This window comes from Lemur catta, chromosome 1 (genome assembly GCF_020740605.2).
Source record: "Lemur catta isolate mLemCat1 chromosome 1, mLemCat1.pri, whole genome shotgun sequence".
NCBI lineage: Eukaryota > Metazoa > Chordata > Mammalia > Primates > Lemuridae > Lemur > Lemur catta.
The window spans coordinates 193,137,150-193,144,660 of record NC_059128.1 but is presented as its reverse complement, the minus strand read 5'-3'; positions in this window follow the sequence as shown (position 1 = coordinate 193,144,660).

Here is a 7,511-nt window from a genome sequence, read left to right as displayed (position 1 = left end):
AAATCATTGCCTTTTGCTCTTTCTCCCCTTGAAAAGGTATATCTTTCTGCTTGACTGTGGTGATAACTCTTTCCTTCAACCTTTTTTTTTAACTCCTTTGACTTATTTTCCTCCAGTTCTAACTCTGCTCTTGCAGCCTGATGCTAAAATGTTTATCTTGAAGGTCTAGAAAAGCAATATTTTCCTCCAGTATAACTTGATTCTGTAGTCTTGCCTTTTCTTGATTTGACTGAATTATTCAATGTAGCTTGAACAATTTTGTTATTAAGAGTCATGCATTCCCCTGCTCAAGCTTCTAGTTTTCTTATTTACATCCCTCTATAATATAATGTATACTTATAACCCTGTACACATTCTTCTTGTATATGATTAAATTCAAGTGCCTTTTTCATCAGGTTTGACTTCCAGGTTATCTAAATGGGCTTCCGTTAAGAAGAATCAATCACACTACCAGAGTTTTGTTTTCACCTTTTTAATAAATGGCCTAAAAGACAAATATTTTATGTTTTATCAAGATAATTTCCTTTATTAGGTTTTCTTTTACTTAAAAATACTGAGCTTTAAAAGGGTTAAGGTTTTTACATTTATGTAACTTTATTACTTTTAAAGTCTTTTGATTATCACTCTGGTTACATGAATGATGACTATTTTACACTGACCTGTGAATCTGCTTTGATCAAGTATTTTGAACCTTTTGACAACTTTGGCAGGCTTCCCTAGGATCAAAATTCTAAATTGAGTCTTTTTGTCCTAGAATTAACTTTGGGATTTTCCAGTTGGACTCCTGGAAATCATCAAAGTATGTATCTCTCATCTTGTAGAGATATTAAAGGATTAGCCTTATTTGGTAAATTACATGTGAAGCATTGTCAAATGATAAATAATAACAGATCTTCTTTCAGTTACATTTATTGGTTATTGATATAATCAATATTGATATATTGTCATAATCAAAAATTATAAAAATTTTATAAAAGTGTAATACATTGTTAGTCATAATTTTAGTTGTTATGCTATTTTTAAAGTTATATTTATGTGGTTATGTTATTAATGTGAGTATTCTCAAGATTACATGAAATTTATAAAAGTCTGATGGTCCTCATGTGACCCTATCAGTCATGATTATGGTTTTATCTTAAAATTCTGCATGTAATAAAAATAACTAAATTGCTTTGTCAATTGGGAGTTTTCATTAGATTTTTAATCATAATTATTCTAAGTTTTTGCCATACACAGTTATTGTTTTGAGTTTTCTAAAATCATTTGCAATCAGCTATAGTCCAAAATTGATTTTCATGGAAAAGACTTTAGAAAGTACTCTTGAACATAAATTTCTGATCAATGGACTAAAAAAAATTTCCTGAAATCTAATAAAGAAATTGATATGTTCATAAAACTGCTAATCAAGATCAAGCAAAAGAAAAAAAATAACATGAAGTTAATAATTGATGACAATGACAATTTTATGATTTTTATTTAAAATCTTTACTTTTTTAATTCTTTACTTAAAGAAAGTAAGATGTGCTTGTGAACAAAGAGGAAAACATGTGCTTTTTCTCCCTGCTTCTTTCCTCCAAAATTTAGAAACTATTCATAAGTATTCTTATTTTTATGACAACATGATTATTTACAGAAGTTGAAAAAAATTATGTTCTCTCTTTATAATCAGAATACAATTGGAAGCATTGGTTACACTCCCAAGGATTTGACTGCATGTGTATAAAATGTATGGCTTCAAGAATCCTTAGCCTTAGAATGAGTGAATAAAAATTGTCATTTTCTGTCAGGCCTAAATACCTTAAGACTAAGTAAAATCTAAAGACTGTCTTTGTTTGGCTTTCTAGCCTCAAGAAGTTTTTAAATCTGAGATTCCTATATGTCAAGGAAAAAAAAAGTATACTTCTAAAGAAAAAACTATAATACACCTCTTATTAGATTGTAGCCTTGTGCATTGTTTTCAATTTCTAGTTATCTACCTGTAGACTGGACAAGATCCCTCTCTCTCCAAATTTCCTACAATATTTGACTACAACTCTCCAACTAAAACCAAAAACTGCTTTTTTCCTAAACTCCTCTGAGTTGAAACTAGATAAATTTTAAGGAAGAAGCTGGTGCCTGATGTATGTGCACACAAAAGTTCACCAAGTGATCCAATGTCATTACCAGAGACATTCAAAGTACAAGTCAGGAGGAGAAAGTGACATTTTCATGCTATAGGCAGCTTTTCTCAGGACATCAAAATAACACCTCATATAATAATGGTATTCTTACCCCTCTTAATGCCCAACTTTTTCCCTGGAGGGGATAATGATATAATTGAAATTTCACAATCAATACTTCTACTGGTAAATTAACAAAACCTAAACTAAGAAATTCTTTAGCATCCATTGGTTAAACAAGAAAACATCTGTGAAGTTTTAGTTGATTGACACTTTTCAGTGGCTTTAAGTGTTCTGTCTTTACAAATGCTCTGTGGCAGGTTAACTACAACTTTTAAAATATGTCTCTTGTTAAAATATGTCAGATACAAGAATCTAGTTGCTCTAATTTTGTTTTGAGCTGCCTACAACTTCATGACTACATTTTCTTTGACTGTCCTTCTTTGATCACTTTCTGTGGTAGATATTTATCCTCCCCTCTCATTTAAATTAGAATGTTCTTTTCATGTAGTTACTTGTATGTCTGTGAATATTTAAATATAGAAAGGTAGGAATAATCTTTCTTTCTTTCTCCCCCCACTCAAATGTTCTCAGAAATATTTTGAAGCCATAACTTTTAACTTTTTATTGCTTACTTCAACATTGACAAAGGGTCAAATCTCCAAATTCATAATGTCCTAGAACTTTGGATTTTAATTTATACTGCATCAGCATTATTCTATCATCAATTTTTGTTATTTTATACTGTGATCCAATATCAAAATGAAAATCATTTCTTTGTCTATTCTAGTTAGAACCAGAAGATCTTTACTTCATCAGAGATTAACTGGCAACCAATATTGCAGCATTCTTAAAGAATATTATAAGGATAGATTGCCGTACCTTTTTTTGTATTTTCTTTTTCACAAACACACTGTCATAACTTTTCTGCCTACTAAATGATGGACCAAGGTTTCATAATTTTGAGGACATAAGCCCATATTCATCCATATATAAATTCATTTAGTCCAGAGACTTTCAACCTCAGTAGTATTGATATTTCAGGCTAAATAATTTTGTTTTGAAGGTCTGTTCTGTGAATAGTAGGCTGTTTAGCAGTATCTCTGACTTCTACTCACTAGATTCTATTAGCACCCTCCAAGTCATTTTATGAGACTGTGGAATATTTCTAGACTTTGCCAAATGTATCTTGAGGGGTGAAATCATCCCTTGTTAAGAACCTTTCTAAATGGATAAGCCTACTCATCCCTAGGATACAGATTTTATATATAAACTACAAATGAAACCTAAAAGAGTATTAATATATAGTAATATTATTTGAGCTAAATTGTAAATCCTTATAATCACTAGTAAATATTTATGGAGCACCAACTATATGCAAATTATATCCTCCCTTTTGGTACTATTAAAATTCAATATCAGACTTACATAATGCCTTAAGGCAAACATGACATGATTTCAGGGGTTTGGAAAGTTAATTTTGAGCCACAAAATATTTCCCACACTTACCATAATTCTTCGATGTTTTTAAATTGCACAATATTCTAAACACTAAAGACTTACTTTGATTTAAATTTTCTGTATTCCAAAATATACAGTCTCATGGTAATGCCAGATGTTTTGATTTATTCTCAACTTTACCTACATATTTGTAATCTGATTTTTCTTTTTACTACTGCTATAGATGAGATATGCATCCAGTAACAGACATTTGGATAGAGTTGGAAGAAAATGGGAAGGTTAAATTTTATTCCCATAAATTCTTTGAGGGAGAGAAGGTTTGTGTTGACAATGTCAAACTTTACCTGAGCTCTGTGCTCCTGGAAAACAGAGAAGATTAAGAAGTCCTCCCAACAATTTGTGTTCAGAGAAACTGTGAAAGACCACGCTACCCACACCTATTCCATGATAAGAACCACCTTTACCCTCTCTCAATCACTTCCTTGTTTTATAAACCCCTGGTGATCTTTTGTTTTTAGATGTTTTTCATCAATGAAAGTTCACACTGTTGAAACAGCAAAAATAGTCATATTCTTGACTGACTCATGAATTTTGTCTTTCACGGTGGCTTTTTAAAATTCATTTTCTGTTTGTTTGTTTGCATGGTTTTTGTTTTTGCTTTCATTTATTTGTCTTCAGGAAGAGGAGAGAAGTCAAGTAACCTCAGGAGAACCTGGCACAATTTCACAAACTGTGCTTGAGCCACAAGCAGTCTCTCATCATTTAACAAGATTCTCAGATTATTCATATGCATATTCAAATTTGAGTCACACCACCTAAAACTTCTGCTAGACATTCCTTCTGGTAAGGGATAGGCTGCTGCATCTTCTTGTGTCTTTCTTTGATTTTACTTATATCCAGTGAATTTCTTCTGTTATTAAAATAATTTTAAAGTAAGTAACCACAAAAAGTGTGTCATCATTTCACTAATATATCAGGTTCTTTCTTTCATACTAGCTTTTGCATTGTTTTTCAGTCTACAATTACCTCTCCTTCTATCAAAATCCTACTCATTTATTATAATCTATAATTACACATTCCTGTCTTCTCTAGATCATATACATTCTAGAAGCTGAGACTTTTTTGTTTATTCACCTTATCACTAGCACTTAGGAAAATGACTAGAACATAGTATATGCTCAGTATATGTTTAGTTAATTACATGATTTGAATAAGGAAGATATAAGAAAAGGAGATATTTATTTATTCCAGAAATAATTATGAAGGACTTATAAACTAAACCCTATTTCATGGGATAGGAGTCAGAGGTAAGCAATATATACAAAGTTCTTGTCCATAATTAGTGATTTCAGATCATAGTATGTACTTTGAAGTAATATCAGCTATGAGGTTGATATTTAGGAAGTATCTAGTTTACATAGTAGAAGGCCCATCACAGGACAGGTTACATGAGCTGATACCAGCAAAGTAAAGGGCCTGACATATACACATGGATGAGCCACTGACCGTGCATTCTAAGTAGAGGGAGGAAGAAGGGCAAAGGCTCAGAGACACAAAAAGCTTTGGTGTGTTCTGCTTATAGAAAGAAGGCTAATATGGCTGGATCATACAAGCAATGGGAGGAATAATATGAATGGAGAGGGAGATTTAAACTTTAAAACATCATTGTCATTGTTATGAGGAGGAAGAGGAATGAGTAGCAAGAGTAGAAACAGAAAAATATATATATATAAGGCAGAAGACAACAAAGATGAACTTTACCTAATTTGAAATTTTGCCTGAATCAGTAGGGCTAGAAGGATAAACTGATATTCCAAAAAAAGACACAATTCATTGGTCAAAGATAGTAGCATGGAAAGTTACAAGAAAATGTCACACTTTAAGTGTTGCCAGAAAAAAGTCTCTTTCCCAGAAACTAAGATAGTCTTTTGACCAATGTTTCTCATTCTTTAATATGTATAGGAATCATCTGTGTACCTCATTAAAAGGCAGATTCTAATTCAGTGGTCATACGTGATTCTGCATTTTTAACAGGCTCCCAGGTGATGTTAATGCTTCTGGTCTGCAGAACATACTTTGAGTAGCGAGGTTTTAGACAATGGCCTAACCAAGGTGTAGCTATGTTAAGAAAAGCAGCAGAAAAACAAAATAGAAGGTTACCATGACTGGGTTCAAGAATTCTCTACTGCAACATTAAAAGGTCAGGCACCAAGGCACAGACACATTTGATTCTGATTAATGTAGGATTCTGATTAATGTAATTACTGGTCAATTTTGTAATGATCATATTTCCACAGAATTTATTCCTATAACTGTTATGATCCTTTAAGTCTGAAAGTTTTCAAGGAAACAAGGAGTCTCAAGACCACTTTGAAGACCTACTGGTGGCTCAGATTTCTTTTGATCTTTATAACCTTGTTTGGTGAAATCACATATAAAACATTACTACTGGTATTTCTTTCCTGAACTCTTGGTCAAAAACACATCAATTCTGTATTCTCTTAGGTTGCAGTGGAGTTCCTTAACTCTTGACAAAACTTCTCCTTTTAAAAAAAAATATGTATTATTTGAGCTAATATTAGAACACTGGTAGAGTTGGGAAAATACTCTGGAGTGAGTGAACACCCTCATTTTTACCCAAATGCCTTTTTTTCCCATATATTTACTTCACATGTTTTTGGAATGAGAGAAGTAACAAAATAAACTTCATAAGGAATGAAAGATTTATGTTCTGACTTTACAATTTAGCTTAGTCACTTGGACCTATATCAAGATATCTCAACATTAAATATCAACATTCAGCTTAAGAATTACTCACATTAAGTTTTAACATTTACTTTGTATTAATTGAAGATGATGGATAAATAAATGGTTTCCAATTTTCCACTATGGTGTTTTGAGTTTTAGAATAAATATGTCAAGGATCATGCTAAAACTGATGATATTTTTATTACTACAAAAATATTTGGAATGTTTTAAATATTATATACTCCTAGATTTCTCTGGGTAAAAATTTCAAAATATACATTGGAGACATACAGATTAATAGATTTTCTACATTTACCTAACACATTTGAGAAATAATGCGGTTAAAAATAATAAATCCTTATTTTCAGTATTACACAAGCAGACTATAACAGAAATCATGATCCAGAACAATGTGTTACCAATATTATGAAGCTTCAGGGACATGAAACTCTAGCAAAAGCAAAACATAATTTCTTTTTTCTTTAAAAGGTCAACATACAATATTAATGTCTTGCATTTTACCCATTTAGTACAAAATATCAAAATCTTACTGTCTGGCAAAATTTTAACTCATTACATTTGTAAGTTTTAATCTTTGTACTACTTACAGTTTTTATAATTATCAGTTGATTTTATTAGTATGTATCTAAGAAACCTTTGCCTGACTTGAGGTCACAAAGGTTTTTTCTATATTTTCTTCTAGAATGTTAATTTTATCTCTTTTTCACTTTTTAAAACTGTGACTTAGAAAATTTTAATTACATATGTAATTCACATTATATTTCTATTGGACAATGCTGCTCAAGAGTCCTTCTGATAAAATTCCCTTGGCTCTGACAGTGCTCTTCAAATACACTCTTGGCTTGTGACAGTGATACACCCCATAAAACTTGCTGCTAGAGTCTCTCTACCTTGGGAGGCAGAAGACTCCAGGCTGATATTCTCTCTGGGGTTCTTCATCTGGAACTTGAAATTTGTGATGGATATCATGATGCACTGTCCAGATTTCCCTTCAAGAAGAAGTACCTAATTAGCCACTTAGTGGGAGGGTTACTCTTAGCTATCAGCCATCTCTGGGAATTACTTCCTTCCCTGGGGAGCCAGCATCTCAAGAGTAATTAACATGGGGACATACGAGATTTG